General features: G+C 43.2%; 1 protein-coding gene and 1 long non-coding RNA gene across 6 annotated transcripts in view; both read right to left on the minus strand.

Moving 5' to 3' along the window:
- Positions 1-290, minus strand: part of ESRRG (estrogen related receptor gamma) — a 401,340-nt gene extending 401,050 nt beyond the window's left edge. For 3 of the 5 annotated variants that reach the window (XM_030448182.1, XM_030448180.1, XM_030448181.1), the window contains exon 1: positions 193-290. The gene's annotated coding sequence lies outside the window, so the exon portion shown is untranslated. The remainder of the gene's footprint in view (positions 1-192) is intronic. The other 2 variants (XM_030448177.1, XM_030448184.1) reach the window with 2 other exon arrangements.
- Positions 291-914: 624 nt separating this feature from the next.
- LOC115598086 lies at positions 915-1,516 on the minus strand. The gene is made up of 2 exons (XR_003987373.1): positions 1,430-1,516; positions 915-1,242 (listed from the first exon to the last, which is right to left on the minus strand). It is a non-coding gene; the product is annotated as an uncharacterized LOC115598086 (long non-coding RNA).
- Between the last annotated feature and the right edge of the window lie 17,400 nt (positions 1,517-18,916).

Genomic DNA, 18,916 nt, shown 5'->3' on the forward strand with positions numbered 1-18,916 from the left:
TTCTTCTTGCTATTTTGCGAAAACTCGGCTCCGGGGAGGCTGTGCTCTGGGTCCCCCCGTCAAATGCGGCTGCACTGAAGCCTGGGAGGGCTGCGGAGGGGGCTCCGGCGGACCCAAACCCAGACACGCACCGGCTGCTTTTGAACTTTGTTCGCAGGCATGTGAGGGAGAGGAGCAAGTACCGATACTTACCGTGCTCTTTGGCTTTCCAGGTGTAACTCCGTCTCTCCCTCGTCTTTGTGTACAAATGAGCAGAGGTTACATCCCGGGCACACAGTATAATGCCCCGAGTAACTCCAACCCTGTTAATTTAATGCTACGCTAACCTGAGAGTGTGTGATTGGCGCTCGAGTGTTGGGTTAGGAAAGTGCCTCTGTGCTGGAAGCAAATTCGCCTTCTCTGTCCACACCCCGCCTTTGCACGCGAAGAGTCTCCCAGCCCTGCATTCCTCCACAAACCAGGACACCTACCTTTCCCAGAGACACATTTCCTACTAGAGATTGCATTCCCCCGCGCCCACCCCATCACCCCGCTCGAATCGGCTGTGCAATGTCTTACACCCACGTGCCGTGCCGTGCCCTGCCTGCTGCGTGGGGCTTGATTTCACGCACGGTGCCACACCGAGGGCCGGGGCTGCCTGGGAAGCGCAGAGACCCGGTGCGAGGGAAGGAAGGACCCCGGGCCGGGGAAGGGGAGTGGTGGGGTCGAGATGTTGTCCCCGCCGCAGAACGGGCCATAGAGGGCGGAGGGATCGAGGCGTTTCCCCCTTTCCCAAAATCTTAGCAGGGACCAAGCTGCTCTCCGAGCGGTTTCTACCTGCCCACACGGCAGGCTCGGAGCTGACGAACAGTCAGTGATGTGCGCGGAGCGATCAAACCCCCTTGTTCCCCGTTCTTTCTCTCTTTCTTTCTATTTTTTTTTTTTTTAATTTATTTCCCTTTTCATTCCCTCAAATGGGATTAGGTGAATACGGCTCTTTACCCGCGCTGGTACCAGGGTAATCTGTCAGGGAGTCTGAGCGCTCCACGAAAAGCAATGCGAAGGGAGGGATACAACCTCCGTTATCTCTCTGTTACTAATTCCCAGCCGGCTCGGGCTCAGGGGACAAGACGATGGCTTAACAAACCCTCCTCCTCCTCTCCCTCCACCACTCCTTCCTCCTTTTTTCCGGCACATTTTCTCCCCGCGCTCGCCCACGTTTCATTCCTCCCCTTGGGGAGGAAGAAGCCGTGCAAACTCAAACTAAAAAAAAAAAAAAAGAAAAAAAGAAAAAAAAAGAAAAAAGAAAAAGAAAATAAAGGTGGGTGGGAGGGAGACAGGAGAGGAATAAAAAAAAATACGAAAGAGGAGGGAGGAATAAAAGGACAGAAAGTGTCTGTGCCTCATCGCTGACCATCTGTGCAAAAGGTGATCGTTGTTAGGTACTCACATGGCTGGTGGCAGAGCTGCTCTTAGCAATTAATAAGTCTCAGCTTGAGATCTTCTTTCCCCTTTTTGATGGTAGCGCTCTCTGTGTGTCTCTCTCACTTGCGCGCACACACACAAACCCGATCAGATGCTTCAGGACCGGCCACTTTGCCAGGGGAACAACACGGGAGGGTTTGTATTACTCCAGGTTCGTGTGTGTAGCCTATAAATAGCGAACTTTTTGATGGAATCAGCTAACAAATGAGAGGAGAAGGCGTAATTTTGCGCAGGGAGCCCCCCTTTCTCTTTGCAAGATTAAAACCCCCCAGGCAGCAGACAGAGCTGAAGTTGGGGGTGTGTAGAAAGGAATTTCACTTTAGTGTGATCGTGCGCGAGATTTCTGTTTGTTTGTTTATTTTGAGGATTGTTTTTGTCTTGTGTTCCCCCCACCTCCCCCCCAACCTATACGTTACATCCTCCCTCCCTGCCTTCCCAGCCAGGGGCAGGAACTGACCCTGATTAGCACCGACTTTCACTCCAAATTGCATATACGGCGGGTTTGCTGTTTTTGTTTTGTGTTGTTTGTTGTTTTTTGTTTCGTGGTGGTTTATTTGTTGGGTTGTGTTTTTTGGGTTTTTTTTTGTTTGTTTGTTTGGTTTTTTTTTTTTTTTTTTGTTTGTGTGTGTGTGTGTGGTTGCGTTTTTTGTTTGTGGTATTTTTGGTGGGGGGGGGGAGAGGGCAAAGGGGGTCCACGCGGTATCGCGTGGTAGTGAAGGAGGCGGGCAGGCAGGCATTCCTGAACAAAGTGCCCTCACTTTGAAAGCAAGTGGGGAACTGAAAGAAAATAGGTCGGAATTACTGTGTGTCTCTGTGTGTATATGTAACTTCCGTGGGGATGAAGTGTTTGCCTGGTGCTTTGGGTCAGCCACTGAGACATGGATACACTTAAGAGAAATCCCACTCGGGACACTCGGTGAGGGCTTTCGATGCTCCCACGGGAGCGGCCCGGGCCGCCCTGTTTTCCTCTACCCGCTCGTCGCCGTGGAATCCCACGCACACCATGGAGTCCCTCGGCCGGGCACTCGTGGGTGCCGCGACAACCTCGTCCCTTTGGAGGGGGGGGGGGCAGCAGCTTTTCTCGCTGCCTCCACGGGAGGCGAGCGGCTGCGGGGCCAGTCCGACGGCTCGGCCGGGAGAGCCGCCCCAAGCAAGGGTCCGCAGCTTCAGCGCCGAGCCTGGTCCTCCTCGAACAGCCTCCAGGAAAGTGTCCCGCAGGCTCCTCGGGGCCGGCTCCTCTCCGCTCGTCTTTTGTTGACGGCCTGAGAGGTATCGGCATTTTTGGGCCTTCCCTCATAGGGACAGTTACCTGTCTCTGGAGGACATTTATTTGCGGGAAGCTTAAGGAAGGGTTCCTGTCAGCAAAGGCAACAACTATGAAGAGATTTTCTCCCCTGACAGGTACCTGACAGGGCTGGCCGGAGAGGAACTGCTGACCTGTCTAAAGAAATGTATCTGTGTCTCCCAGAATGGCAGGACAGATGGTGCCAGTTCGCGCCGCGGCGACTTTTCTCGATGGCATACACTGAGGGGAGTTGATGAGTGTTTTGCTTTTACGGCAGGGAGGTAGCGGTACACTCAGACATCCCCTGGCATGGACTTGCTGTGAAATGTCCGCTCCTGTAAAGGCGCCAGTGCCGCGGCGACGTGAGCCGGGAGAGCAGGGGTGCAGCGGCAGCCCTCCCGCCCCGTCCACCCGTACGTGACCCGCCGCCAAAACGCCGAGGGACGCGGCTCGGAGCACGTTTGCTGAAGCTGATCGCAGCGCCGCGCCCCCGCTTGCCCCCGAACCGGCCCTATGGGGGGGGTCCGCCATCGCCCCCGTTCTCCCTCAGGGGGGTGAGGGAGGGGTCCCCCGCCCACCCCACGCACTGCCTGCCCGCCGCCGCTGTCGCACGGGGACGCGCAGCAGCCCACGTCGGTCTGCCTGCCCCAGGGGTGCGGGCAGAGGGGGTGCGGGAAGCGCGCGCGCGCCCTGTGCACCGCAGGCAGCGCCTGGCGCATTCAGCCTCCCTCCTTCCCGCAGCTCCGGCGGGGGAGGGAGTACGGGGAGGGACGGAGACACAGAGACGTACAGCGGCCATAGGTGCAGCCCGTGCGCGGCGGGTTGGTGTCCGTCCCCCCCCCACCCTCCCAACCCCACCCCCGGGGAAGGCGACCCCAGCCCCACCGCTCCCACACGCTCTGTGCTACAGCTGCTCCTCTGCCGGGCTCCCGCATCCTCTCAAGTGATTTTTAGCCCGGCGCGGCGGTCTATCCATACACATTTCCAATCTCATGGCTCATAAACTAGTAGCAAAGGGGCTTCATTATTCACCTTCTGTACCCTACAAAGGAGAAATAAATAAATAAAGTATAAAAATAAAACGAAATAAAATAAAATAAAATACACGCTCCTAGTAGCAACCAGACCCAGGCTGGGTTTAAATCACAGCACTTCCCGCCGCCGCGGAGCGCAGTGCAGAGCGGAGGGATGGCCGCGACGCGGGGCCGAGCGGAACAGAGCGGCTGGGCCGGGGACTGGAGGCCGCGGGGACTCCGCGCCCCTCCGCGGGGTTTTTCCGTCCGGCTCTGGCCGCTGCTCATTGTCCCGGAGGGACTGAGGAGGTCAGACGCGTCAGGGGGCAAAGCCACACCGTGATTCGGGCTTGACTGATCGCTGAGAAAGGGGCTGGCGGCCTGACACTGTCTGTCTGGTGGCTTGCTTGTTTGTTTTGTTGTGGGTTTTTTTTTTTGGTTTGGTTTAGTATTGGTTTCCCCTGCAAAAATAACATCAGGAGATAATTAGTTCTCCACTGAAATCTGACAAATGACACTCCCGGGTGTGAGGTACAGGCTCGGCGGTGCGCTGCGGCGGGGGGACGCAACGCAGCGAGCTAAGGGCCAGAGCCTGGGGACAGCGCGACGCCCCGCGGGAGGAAAAGACTGAGGGTGGTGGTGGTGTGGCGGGGGGGGGGTGGGATGTCAGCGGCAGCAAACCACCGCACCAGCCAGAGGCAGGCTGAGATGCAGGCCTGGCAAACAGGCAGGGGCAAACGCACGCCTTAGAAGGGCGACTAGAGAATCATAGGAACCGACCCAGGCAAAGTTAGTGGAAGCCTCAGTCTGAGACAAACAGAAATGCTAATGACAGTTAAGTTTGGTTTTAGTTAATTTTTTCTTTTTTTTTAATTTCCCCCCACCCCCTTTTTTTTTTCCTCTCTAGGAAATGGGATGTGAAAAAAGTTTAGACCACGAGAGAATTATAAAGACCAATATAGCAAATTTTAGAGAGACTCACTTCACAATTTTACACCGAGGAGCAAAATATTCCAGAGAAGTCGAGGGTCATCACCGACAATAGAGCAATGTTCTCTCCCTGTTTAATATACATAGTGTGGGAAATGAAGGGAAAACATAGCTAGCACCTGTAGTGCCAAAGGAAAAAACCCACCAAATTACTATATAATATTTAGGGGCTATTTTGCAGGACACTCTTCAAAAATAGACCCATATTTAATTGTATCTCTAATGATTTTCTCTGTGTCGTTGCTAGTTAATAGTAAGGAGGAAATGAGGTTTCTATTGAGTTTTTACATTCTGATAACTTAAAAAAAAATCCTGTGTTAATGTGTTAATCGCACATCTGGGACTGCAAGCGACCAATCTGGACCAACTTTTAATTAACATGTTGACCTGCCAAAGAAGTAAATTCTCTCAGAAAAATAAAACAGACGTTATACCTATACATACAGTGTCGGGTCCCCGTGACCCTGGAACCTCCAGGGTTTTCTTCCCCAGGGCTCTCCCTCCTCTGCTTTTTTTTTTTTTTTTTTTTTTTTTTTTTTTTTTTTTTTTACATTATTATTGTTTTTCCCCGTTCTTAAGGGAAGGTGATGTCGGAGGAGATGCACGAGTAACGCTGGGGTTAACACCCCCATGGGCCGGCGGCCCCGGGAGAAGGAGGGGCGGCCTGTCGGAGCCCGTCAGCAGCATGTACGAGCAAAAGACCATGGCAGGAAGGCAAAAGATTTGGGCTCTTCGGAAGGGGGGTTAGAAACACACCGGTAGCGGGGGGGAAACACAGGCTCCGGAGTCTGCTCGGCGGCTCCCCCCTCGCGAAGCACAAAGAGAGGCCAGCGGCCTGAAATACAAACCCCTTTACTCTGAGCTTTTGCCTCGCCAATGCTTTATGTTTGTTTGTTTGGGTTTTTGTGTGTGTTTTTTGTTTTTTTTGTTTTGTTTTTTCCTTCCCATCTTTTAATTTTCCTTCTTCTTATTCCAGTATAGACTTCAGGCAGGTTAGATGCCTGACTTGTCTCCCCCCCCCACCCCTCCATCCCCTCCATAGAGACGGGAGTATGTTACTGCTGAGTTACATTTTAACTTTTCCGCAGGTAATAATTAAAGAGCTTCTTTCTAAATCTCTTTTTCCCCCACCGAAACGCCGAGGCTTTCTTTCGCAATATGTTGTATTGATCACACACAGGGGCACGATTAGAGCAGAGGCCTCTTACCATGGGCAGCAGGCAGAGCTGCTCTTAACTCAGTGAGCTCTGTGCACACTCCTCTGGACCTCCCCCCGCCTGCCTTTTTCTTTTTTTTTTTTTTTCCCTTGAGCTGAAAAGTTTCCTTAGGAATCGATTTTTGTAAACGTTCCCAAATCCCCCCCCCCCGAAGAGAAAGCTCCACATGCAAAAGGGGACTGACGAGTCACTCAGAAGCACACATGCAGGCTTTGGCCATACCTCTGAATTTAATCCCATAGTCACATTGTGGATGAGTTTAAAAATAAGACATTATAGAGGGGACAAAGTCACTGACTTAAGCAGGAGATCTCTGTCAGTCGGGGAGACCTCCTTTTTCTCTTGGTGACCACTTTCCAAATAAAAGGTTCAGCTTCATTCTAACAGCTGTACTGGAAGTTTTAGGGGCTTTCATCTACTTGAGGTCATAAATTAATCTGCCAGAGAAACGTGGCACACACCTGATATCAAGAGTGGGTCATGAGTTGACCAATTCCAGCTGGTCCCACATTTGATTTACTTCGGACTGCGATGTTTTGATAAGGAAAAAGGAGTCAGCAGTTTGATTTGTCTTTCTTTTTTTTTTTGGCTGTGATGAGGGCTGCACTTGAAACTAAGGAATTTGTTATTGCTGTTGGGGTGGTTTTTAGCAGAGGTTCTCAGCCTGCATGGGGCTATCTGATCACTAACTCTTAATTGTGTTTCTTGCTGTCCTAAGTGAGCCAGGCAGTGATATGAACTTTTAAAATGTAGCTTGTCTATTTCATGGCCCCAGCATCTCTGGTGTGTGCCTTCACAGGGATTCATCCCAGCCAGGGTACTTGGAGCAATGGCAAAGGCCCCCCCAGTTTCAATCACTGAGAGTTAGAAAATACAGAAGGAATACTGTCTTTGACATAAGGGTCTGTGTAGCATGAAGAATACCATCACTGTTCCAGACTGGAGGAACCACTCAAGTAACAAGCCTCAGAGATGGCAGCAACGGGTGCAAAATAGGGGGACTGAGAATAAGATGAGGGTTGTTTGATTCTATACTTGATTTTTTTCCTTTCTTCCTATTTAAGGTTCTCTGGCTCCAAAATAGGGACGTAATAGCTGATGACCCTATTGCTTTCCATGAGGCACTTGATGTCTGAAAAAAATCAGAAATCCTCAGAGCACATAATCTGTGACAGTTTCTAAGGTGAATGCTCTGCCATTCTTTGTCTTGGGGTTGGCAAACATGTTTCAGCAGAGACCGTATTTTCTCTTGCATGTAGCTTTAGAAAAAACATCATCACTTAGGCTGAAAACTGATATGCTGACTGTCTGTACTGGGCAGATTATTTTGAAAATACCTGCCAAAACAATTTGTCCATTTCCAAGAACAAGGTTATGGAAAAATAAACAGTTTTGCTCATACTAGAAAAATGGAAACTTTTTCCTTTGAAATACTCTGCTGCCCTCAGGCTTTGAAGTGCAGACTCAAAATATGACCTTTTTTTTATTTAAAAAGTGCCTTTCCCTCTTTCTCTGAAAATTCATCCAAATATGGCTAACTTGTAAATATTAGAAATACTGTGATGAACACACTCTTGGTAATGATTTCTTTTATTCTAGCAGGAAAAAGGAATTGCTGAAGGTTGGCCTGCTGCAAACAGAAGCTTAAGGATACAGTGGTGAGGCCAGATTTCCCCTTTAATCCCCACCTCCAAATTTTCCCCTTGAGCCTGAGCTTTGGCGCAGGATCTGAGAGGTAGGAATCCTGCCTCTTCTAAGCTCTGAACAATCTGAAGGTTGTGTCAAGAAGAAAGGTCTCTTCATGAATAGGATGGGAAGAAAAAAAAAATAAAATCCAGCCTGTGACAGAGCAGGCAATAGAAGCAGCCAGGCAGTCCAGAGAGAGAAACTGGGACTAGGGTTTGGAGAGAGGAGCCTGGGACTGATTAGGTAAGGAGACACAGAGGTTGTGCAGAGAAAGCAGAGAGAAACCATTTGGATGAGGAGCCTGGAGGGGAGATAGGAAGGCAAGGATAGCAAACCTGACTAATGCAAGGATGCATAATTGTAGGAAGTCCAGAGAAGCTGGGCTGAATTTTATTTGAAACATGGTAGAAATTCTGAAAGTAAAAAATGTTTTATTTTGGTATTTTTAACTGATTCAGTTCAGCTGCAACTTTATTGCATTTTATTAGGAATAGTCTGCTTTCTAATGCTGAAAAAGAATTAAATGACCTTTAAGAGAAGTATTTCAAAGATGATCCAAAACGTTTTCATTTTTTTTTTCTGCATGTGTGTCAACACTGAGCTAAGGAAATATGTTATGTATTCAGCACTAGCTCCAGCATCAGGCACTGGGTTGTTAAAAAAATTACTAACCTGAGGGTTTCAGAGCACCTCAATTCATTCTCCCTACATTATGATACACAACCACACAGAGTTTATTCCACAGATTTCCTGAAGCAGAAACGAAGCCCTGCAAGGTACACTCCCTCTGGGGACAGATCAGAATGCTGTAGTTTTTATTCACTAGATTTCTGTCTAATTTGTCACAGATTTGGGTACAGTTCATCCACGAGGTAGAGAGCTGCAAGAAGAGAAAGCAGGGCTTTGTGGCAAGGTGACAGCTGAATTTTGCCTGCTGAGTTTGCTTCTATTCCCCTTTCACCTCAATGGGATGAGTTGCCTCAAGAGGCTATGTTTATCTGAGGTTTTAATCTTACAAGGGCTTGCTTTCAAATTTTGGGGCTGAAAAGAGTAATTGCAACCCAGACAAAATCCATGGGATTGTGCTTTGACTGCACCAAGCAATGCACAATTCAAAAGGGGTTTCAAAAATCAAGTAGACAGGACACAAAATCAGCAGGCATTAATCTTATTTGCTTGGAATATAGATTTATTAGAAAGGATAGGGTGATCTCATCCTTCCAACTTCAGAGTGCAAAAGATGTATCCTAAGCACCCAGATACTATAGCACAGTGGGGTGAAGAACAGGAAAAGAGAGCAGTATTGGGTTCAGATTAAGAATTCATGTGCCCCAAATAGAAACTAAAATCCTATAAAGTTAAGCCTAAATAGAAGAAACTACCTCCTGAAGAATGTTTTGCCCACCTACAACTCTGAATGCCAAAGAGGTGCTTGTGAAGAAGATCAAGCAGGCAAGTCCCACTGCCCTGTAAAATTGCATTCATATACCACTCTACAAGAGAGGATGAAATAAAGGCTTCCAAAAGTTATTAATGAAAAGGGAGAAGGAGAGGGAGAAAAAAGGAGAGGAATAAGCCCAATGTATCAGAAAACATGGAAATGGTGCTGAACCAGAACTGACCAAAGTGGATGTCTTATTGGTGAAAGCACTGGTACCTTGATAACTTCCATTTCAAGTGTACACCACAGCAATTTATCTTTCAGTTTACTGCCAAATCTCTTTCCTCTTGTGTTTTAAAGTCCTTCCAGTTGCTCCAGAATTACCATTTTTCTATTACACAGTCTGAATTTTGAGAAAAATATTTTGTTTTCTTGTTTGGGAATTTTTTGTGTTGTGTTTTTGGTATTTTTGGGTTTTGTTTGTTTGTTTGTTTTTTCTGGAAAACTCTTGATCATCTTCAGGATGGTGTAATTAAAGGCTGCATGTTAAAGCATCTGCATGAGGGATGGGTACTGAGCAGTGTGATTTACTTTCATTCTCTCACTTCCTACTGCTTCCTACTGGCTTTAAATGCCTGTGATGCTCTCTCAAGTTTACAGCATGTGTGTGTCTGTATGTATAAAGTACATGGCTACATAAATTTATCTCCTACCTTATTTGTTACCATTCTTTAAAATTTCTATTAAAATGCAGCTTTTTCATCAGTTCTTTGATTTTTCATTCTTTATTATTTTTCATTCCTCGACTTTTCATTTCCTTCAGCCCCACTGCAAATTTAGGGTTATCCATGACACCTCATTCATTTTAACAAATTTTAAATTATTCTTCAGGAGTTGAGCGCTTATGAAAGGTAGCAGGTTGATAGCTTTCAGGCAATACGTCATCTTATTTGCTTATTAGGTACAACACTGGTAACACCCCTATCCTACCAAAATTAACCATAATACCAAAAAGGTGACTGAACCAGGGAGTCCAAGTATGCTCTGAATTTTTTTCTTAATTAGCACATACTTAATTGCTTATTTAGTTGGTAACACTGGCAACTGTTCATTGGAAACTGAACTAAAAATTTCAAATTATTTTTGGTGCATAAATTTAACAGTAACAACCCAGATTACCCTACGCAGGGCTGGATTTGAACGAACAACAGGGAAAAAACAACTACTCTTAAACTTTTAAAATTCTGTTTTCTGTGTAGCAGCACAGAGATGCTCCAGAATCACTCTCCCTTTTAGTCATAGAGATAGGAAGTGCCACCACAAGGCATGTGGTCCTGACCTCAGTTGGAGGATGCTGGGCCTGGAGTCAAGCAGAAGCTGCACTCACTGAAAGAGACAAATTAGCTGTCTGCTTAGCCACAGATTAAAATTCATCCACTGATCCAAAACAGTAAGTGAGACAATAATTTGCTACCCCTACTTTGCTTCACAGCAGATCCTCATTGAGAATAAACCTGCAGTTCAGCATCAGTTTTTATGCCCAGAAAGAAGCACGATGGCATTGTAAACTTGTAGCTGGGATAAATAAATTCAAATGTTAAAAAGAGAAAACTGATCCACTTTTTAGTGACACAGAGGCTGTATGGGAGCGGAGTACAAAGACAGCTTCAGGAGTGCTGATGCAATCAGCAGTCAGCATTATTTGTAACTTGTAGCAAATAAAGTGACATTTCCTCTGAGCGGGGACCTTTTCAGTTTTGCTTTTACCACTGCAGCCTAACTCTGCTTCTCTAACAAACCACAGATTTGTTTGAAATGTTATAGGCTGAATTGCTTAATTCTGTCTAGAAATCTCATATATGTGAAGTACAGAGTGTGTAAAAGAGCTTATTTCAAAACCAAGCATAACAAAACTGACCTGCTAGGGAACAGAGCCTCCATCATTTTCCCACTGGTATTAGGTACTGAGCTTGGATTTAGCAACAAACAGTGCATGCTTTCAAGTTCATAATTTTTATCTCACAATACAAGACAGAACAACTAATATAATATCAATTATGCAATGCAAGGGTGGTCACCTGGCTGCTTAGGAAATTATTTTGACCCAGATAACAGCAAATATTTTTGTATCAGAGACAAAAGTTTTACATGTGACATCTCCATTGAGCAACATGAATAAAACCAAAACAAAATTTCAAGAAGTAGTACTAAAGTGATACTGCTAAAAACCAGTATATTCACTGCACTATTTATATACTCTGCATTATTGGCTTTGCAGAGCTGGACAGTTCTTACTGTGGCCATTAACAATAGAACAGGAAAAAAAAAAGCACTTCCCTCAGTGTATCTGACCAAGTCAAAGAGCTAGTATTCATGTCAATAAAGCTTTACCGTTGCTTGTGATGCTAATCCTATGTCATTCCACCCCTGAGATGACTGTATCTCAATCATGAATAAATAAATCACTATATAAAAGTATGTACCTGCTTTGGTGCAATGTATCTGACCGTATCTCTGTGGATCTCAGGAAGCTCCAAAAACAGTAGAGTCCCAATAAATGATTTGAATGTAAGTTTAACATTGATTGCAATGGCATTGCAATATTTCACAGGAACATATTCAAAGGCATGGGCAAATACTCCAGGACTTGGACACTCCTAGCTTAAATTTAGAGTGGGGAGTAAAATCAAAGTTTATTCAACTTTTCTGGGTATGAGGATGCCTCTTCCTGCTAGCAGTGGCTGGACCATCTTTGTCACTCTAATAATACAAAATCTCCCCCCTCACACACCCATATCACCAATAGATAGAAGGTGAAAAGCAGAGCTTTCTGAAGAAGTAAATTTAAGATGATAATGATGATATTCTAGAGCTGATTTGAGGCCTCACTATTTCAGTCCTGGAGAAGGTTTGTAAATGTATGAGCAGAAGTTAAGTCATCCAGTGTAACTTTGCACAGGTGAGAGTCAGCCTCCCTAAGGTAGGAGAGCACCTGTCTCTCCCCAAATTCAACTTATCAAGAAGTGCTACAGTGTTTAAACTACATGGGTTGTTTTTTGTTTGCTCTTTGTGTGTGCATTTGTTTGTTTCAATTTTTAATTTTTTTTAATGTCAGGGTTACTTCACATTAATATGAAAGGGGAGCACATACAGGCCTAGTTGTGACACTTAGTGGAGACGTGGTAAGTGCTTGAGATCTGGCAGCTATAGTTTGTGATTCTTGGTAAGCTTGCAGATTAGTTTAGCTCTCCCTTAAAAAAAAACCCACAACAGTTTGTATCCACAATAAAATTCTGTATGTTTGAACTCTCACTGTTGAATGGAAACTACTGTAAAAGCAGACATTGCATGCTTTCATTACAGCAGAAATACTAATTTTCTGCCCTATAAGTCAGGATGACAGAGGATAGAAAGCTCAGTATGGGCCCATCTCTTCTTGCATGGGCAAAATGATGAAGACAGTAAAGGGTATAGAATTGCATGGAGGGGGCTGATGCTGAGGGTGGACACACTGAGAAGTCAGTCTGCTTAGGTGAAAAGAAATGGAAATTGCTTTCCAAACCTCATACAAATCCTCAGGAATGTTTTATTTTAATTATTTTATTACTGTTATCTACACCTGAAAATCTGGGGTTTTTTTGATAACTACATGTTTATTTCAATTCACCTTCCTAATAAATCAACACACCTTGGGTACTTGCTTCATCAAAATGCAGGTAAGCTTTTCCTAAATAGTGAGAATTGTACAGTTCATGCTAGAGTTATAATTTAAAAAGCTGAGAAAGGTCTTGCATTACCACAAATTAAATCTAAATTGAATTCAGCTCCTGTTTTATTTAGTGGAAGAATAAAGATCTACAGTATACATATTTAATTAGAATCATAAATGTACCAACATGCTTTTAAATGTACTAATATTTTTAAACATGTGACTGAATCAACTAATGGACTGGCACAAAGCATGTTATCAGAAATGCTGTTTTCATAGTCTGTTTGAAGATAAATAGATAGGTAAGTTTAAACTCAGAAAAATAGATTTTTAGCCTAATAAATTTACCTCCCAGAGCCTCTTTCTTACCTTTTGTCAGTACACTCTTGTGATGGGAAAGCTGCACCTATTAATCTGAAAGTGCAACGGATCCTCTCTTGGGGAACAATTTTTCTCGCCTGCATATTTATACCTTCCCCACCCTTGATTTAGAAACTCTCATTTATCTTGAAACAGATGTATATCAAGCCCTACTCTTGCTTCAGATTATGATCTACTGGGAATTGCTCAGACTTATCAGTGCCACAGATAAAAAGAGTTTCAGACCTTTCCTACTGTACTTGGCTCCTGCTGTGGAGATGTTACGACCTGTATGCTCTGCAGGTGGTCAGGCTGCTGGGTCTGACTTCCCTAAGATCCACTCAGCAGCTACAGAGTTGTCTGCTCCTGAAGGCAAACTTGGTCAAGACTCTTATTTTAGATGACCCAACTTGTCTTTTGGGACAATCCCTTTACTCACAGCTGCTGTATCCCTGCACAAACTTCAGAGGCACTGGTTGTACTATGTATTTAAAGAGAATATTAAAAAATGAAAACCACTTAATTGATGCAACAAGCATTCTCTATATGCTGCAGACATCATCATTCAAAAGAAACCAAAGCTGACTGCAAGTGTTCTTTCACAAGAATATTTTTGTTTGCAGAACATTTTCCCCTGCTGAGAGAAAAACTTTTCTTGTTGACAAGCAGATACTACGGTGGATTGTACCAATGGCCCATCTGCACCAGTGTACCTCCTCCTGAACTAGACAGAATCATATATATCAAGGAAAAATGTTGGAACTACACTGTAACCAAGTGGAAATTACCTCCTGAAGGACCTACTCTGGTTTCCAAGAGTCAAACAGTGATGTTTGTCAGTGAGTTCTGTCACGGAAAAAACAGATTGACTTTTACTTACTGCTGGATCAGAATGGATATATTAATATGAAGGTACTCAGAAAAGAGTGTTTGTACTGTCAACATTGATTTCCTAGAAGCCAAAACTTTCAAGGCTGTGTGAGCACAATGTCAGGTTTCTCTTTCCTTTCATTTGTTCTTCTTTATTTAACAACTTTCTGTAGCAGCAGTTGATCAGGTGAATTTTACATTCACCTAAACCAAATGCATTTGAGAAGAATAAATGATGGAATTGTGTTAGCTTTAATGTGAACAATTTTGTTTCTGAAGTCTTTAGCATTTTATTCTGCAAAGGAATTAAGAACATGACATGATTAGCATGTAGTAAAAGTATCTCTGGAAATGCCTGTTCCTATAACTGTTTGATGAATGATACTTATGCAATAGATAAGGAGCATTCTGATCTAGGACTTAAAGAGCTACAAATTCCAAACATTCTGGGGAGTACCACTGGCTTAACTGAATCTTGAACTTTGACAACAAACCAGGACTGAAACCTCTGAAAGTTCTGCTTAGGATAGCCCAGACATTTAACACTGCTTCCTTCAGGCCCACTGTTAATTTTTAACATTGCAGGGACAACCAGTGACCCTGTGTTCTGCTCAGGAATGTCTGACCATTCACAAGCTCCCAGTTTCTACTGAATGACCACTGTAGTGGAATATTTTGGTGTTTAAAGATGCATCCAGTTCAGACTTTTCTGTGTTGTTCTTTTCATCAGACATTGAGCTCTGTGGAATATTTTTTTGGGGGGGAAGGTACATCGAGCTGTGAGAAATGTTTGTAAAAGCTAAAGATCACTCAAGGAGGAATTAGATGGCTTTTGATTATAAATCCTTATTAGTTTTAAGAAACTGCTTCAATTAGATGAAGATGGAGCACTTTGCAGCAAAATTACAGTTTCAGCTTAAAATAACTGCAGAAATATATAAGAATGAGTAAAATGGGACATTGTAAAAATATGGTTAAGACCTGTGCAACTAGTAATACAGTTGAAAAGAGATACACTCTATTCTGAGTTGAATGTATTTGTAGCTAACAAGTTATATTTAAAAAAACCTCTATTCGCTACATATTTACAACTTTGTCATACCAAGACCATAAAGTGGAATTATATTAATTGATTTATTTTGCAGGTGTTCCTTTCTGCTTCTTTGTACTCATCTAAATCATGAAGAGAAAATGAGAGCACTAGCAAAAGGCAAATACTTTATTTAAAACAAAAAGTGTAATTGTTCAGAAATAGACTATTGACTTTCACTGGGTTAAACAGCTCATGTACTGATTAAGCTTGAAGCTATAATTGTTCTTGTCACCCAAACTCTGCTCAGTCAATATCTTTTTATCATATACATTTTTAATCACATATTAATAAACAAGAAGGTGTGCTTTATTGATGGCTGGATTAGTTTATTGACCATCTCAACAACTCTATATATGGTTTCTGAACACAGAAACAAGGTCAATGTGTAAAGATGAGCAACAGTACATTCACCAACTTTAATATACTTCATTCTGGTAGTCTACTGCCTTTCTTAGAAGTAAAATCTATATAATTGCTCCAACTGCTGTTAGAAATTATTTCATGTTTGAAATCTAAAAACAATCAAGTAGATTTTGTGTTGAGTTTCATGAACAACAAACTTCTATGAGCCCTCCTAATTTATCATAGTTTTGTTACCTTTACACTAAGTTACATTATTTTTTAAACCTTTAGGTTTAAAAAGCTTTCAGATGCTTGCAGGTTCTTACCAAGTATTCTCTTATTATTTTTATTTTTGAAAATATTTAAACTTTTCAGATTCTCCCAACAGCCAACTTTCTTCATCCTCCTCGTCAGTTCTTTTCATCATTTTTCTCTTTGTGAATTGTTGTCATGAGTATTGCCCTTGAGTAATTCAGGTTTGGAATGATGTTTCTAAAACTACTGTATAAAATTAACAATTGAGTCAATTATAGAACATGACGGTACCTGTGTGTGTTCTTTCCTGTCAGACAAAACCTGTGCAGAGGAACTCCCCCCCCCCCTCCAGCTTTTATTTTTCAAAGGAATGGAAAGTGGAAAAGAATGAGATCTCTTCATCAGCATCTCCATTTTTACGAAGCACTGTTTTGCAATAGAAAAGTATTCAGTTGAAAATATGTTGATGACTCTGCCACTCAGCCATTTATAAGATCACTGAAAAAATGGAAGTCATGTGGAAAACCAGCTGACTGCCAGCACGTACAGGGGGACACAACAGTCAGCCACATAGACAAAGTGTGTTTCCAACCTGAAGTTGGCAACCTCTAAACCCCTCTAAAAACCTTTCAAATGCTTTTCTCCTTAAGCTATGAGCTTGAAATAGGTCAAAAGGATCAGCCACTGCAGTATCACGTATCAGTAACTGTGTTTTTTACCAATGTCTCATGCCTGAACTGCTTAGGTGATGAGATGTATGAAAAGAAAAAAAAATTTGGCTCAGCTTTCTCTCAAATCATATATGCTGAGGCACTATCACTTCTATTTACCTTGCAGTCCTTCAGATGCCTCTCAAATAAGCTCCATTCCCCCCTATGGATTACTGCTCACAGCAAAGAGAGGCCGACCGAAGAGGTCTCTGCACTTCTTTCCCCATCTGAAAGCTGCATTTTGTCTTTGTCTAACATGTCCAGTAATACAAGCTTCATTTTCCAAATAGATTAATTCCCTTATTATCTGACTACATTTCTGCTTTTTCCAGGTCCTTTTATGCAACTGGTTTAATTTATATGTTTTTTTCAGGAGGAGGGAAAAAAAATCTTGGTACAATCCAGTAGTGTTTTTCCAAGCCTTTGACACTGGAGTTTAAAAGATGTACCTTTTTTTCTTTTTTTTTTGAATGCTATTGAATAATCTGTAGGCAGTTAGTCAAAGGCAACACTTGAGAACCATATATGCCAGGGTGTAAAAATCTAGTGTAACGGTGAAGAGAAAGATGCTAGTGTAGAGTGTTATTAAACACCAAGGAATTGCCCCCAGGTACTTCAGATTTAAATGGGAAAGTTTGAGAAAACAAGTGTAGAAGAGAGGAGCCTGCACTCCGCTAGTACCTTGATATATTGTGAACAGTCAGGCTGAACTCCACATTACCACAAGATCTTCTCAGGAAACTAAAGATGTTAGAGAAACACATCCAAACCAGATTCTGCAGATGACTAACATGCTGGCAAAACCATTCATATTCACAAGTACTATGCATGTAAAAGTGCGAAGTGCACCAAGATGTTTGTGTAGAAGTTCTGGTCATGTAAGGTAAAGCTTCCCAGAGGCACTTTTTAATTGGTCTAATTTTCCCTGCTAAACATCATCAAAGTTTTAGATGTTCAGGCCAGGTCTTGTCACTTTACAGTTTCATCACTTTTTGGATTACCTTCTTCCAGTATAAACGTTCTCCAGCATATTTGCTACCTGTGTGTTTTTCTTCCTTTCACATGTACCCTTCTGTCCTGTCTTACTCTGTCCTTAAAAAGTAGAGAAGAGAAAACTGTGGAGAATAAACTAGTATTCAACATCTCAAGGTAAATGCCTGTCCAGATACTTTGTAATTCCAAGGTCAGGCACAGGAAATCTTCCCAGCACTTTAGGAATATATTCCACTCTCCTTCCACTTGGTTTCTGGTCTTTTTTGTTAAAAAAAGGCAAAATGCAAGAAAAAACCAGCAAGTAAGCAAGCTGTAGATTCCATATGCTGCTCCCTATGTAGATGTGAAGGAAGTATATGGAATTAGGTAAGCAAAAGCATTTCTGGGAAAGTTGTTATTAAAGGGAAGGCAACTGCTAGAGCCAGTTTATGAAATGATTGAAATGAGTACTGTGCACAATGAATAGGCTAATTTCCATAGTAGGAACACACCAAATCATGCCAGCATGGGCTGACTCACCACAAATAGGTGGGTTTGACTCCTGGCTCTGACACTGACTTATTGCACAGCCTTAGGGAAATCCCTAAACATTTATTTTTACTTCTCCATTTATATGATTTGGATAATACTTACATACCTGAAGGGGATATTTTAAGATACAATATGTTTAAGATCCTACAAAGATTTTAAATGCTGTATAACATAGCTAAGCCTCATTAACACCGTCAGGCTAAAGTAAACACTGAGTGATTTAGGTAATGTGGTACATGTTCCTGGAACTGGAGAACTTCACTGAACAAAGAGCAAAATCTTCAAAGAGCCAGAGGAAATGGAAGGTACAGACCATTGTAAAGCCAAAGTACTTGCAAGGATGGGTGAATTTTGTAGGGAAGGAAGAACAAGTTGCTTAACAGGAAGAGTTCAGCTTTCATTAATTATTTGTCTGGGCAGATCTGAAAAGCAACATGTGCTTAGAAATGGGTGAAGGAAACAGAAGCTATAGGCCTCAGTTTCCCAACTGTATTGAAGTTAGGGACGACTTTGCCAAGGTGAGACCTGAGGGTATGTTTTTATTTCCTGTATCATGTGAAAACACAAGTGTTGAAAGAGATGCCCTTCATCCAGAGCTTCCTGGCCTGTAAGCTCTCTTCAGAACAACACAAGGTCCTCTGAGGGCTCCTCAGGACTAGAGCACACAAAATGGACAAGACTTATCCTGCTGAAAATTCCAGCAGCCGGGAAGTCCTGGCATGGTGAGAGATGAGTTGTAAACCTTTGTGGAAGTGAGGGCCTCAGCAAAGTCACTGTGTAGAGAGCCCATTGTAGTCACTCCACTGAACTCATCTGCTGTGAGGACAAAGGCAAGAGGACCCAGACCTCTGTCTGAAGGCTCTGGGCCTGCTATCACATCCTTAAACTCTCCTTACAGCAGAAGGAAGGTATTTATGGGCTAACTCAGAGAGAGGCAAACCCATCACACAGAATATTGGATAAGATAATAAGGCAACATGAGCACTTCTGAGATTTTCTTCCCTACCCATCTTCCCT

Source organism: Calypte anna, chromosome 3, assembly GCF_003957555.1.
Source record: "Calypte anna isolate BGI_N300 chromosome 3, bCalAnn1_v1.p, whole genome shotgun sequence".
Taxonomy (NCBI): Eukaryota; Metazoa; Chordata; class Aves; order Apodiformes; family Trochilidae; genus Calypte; species Calypte anna.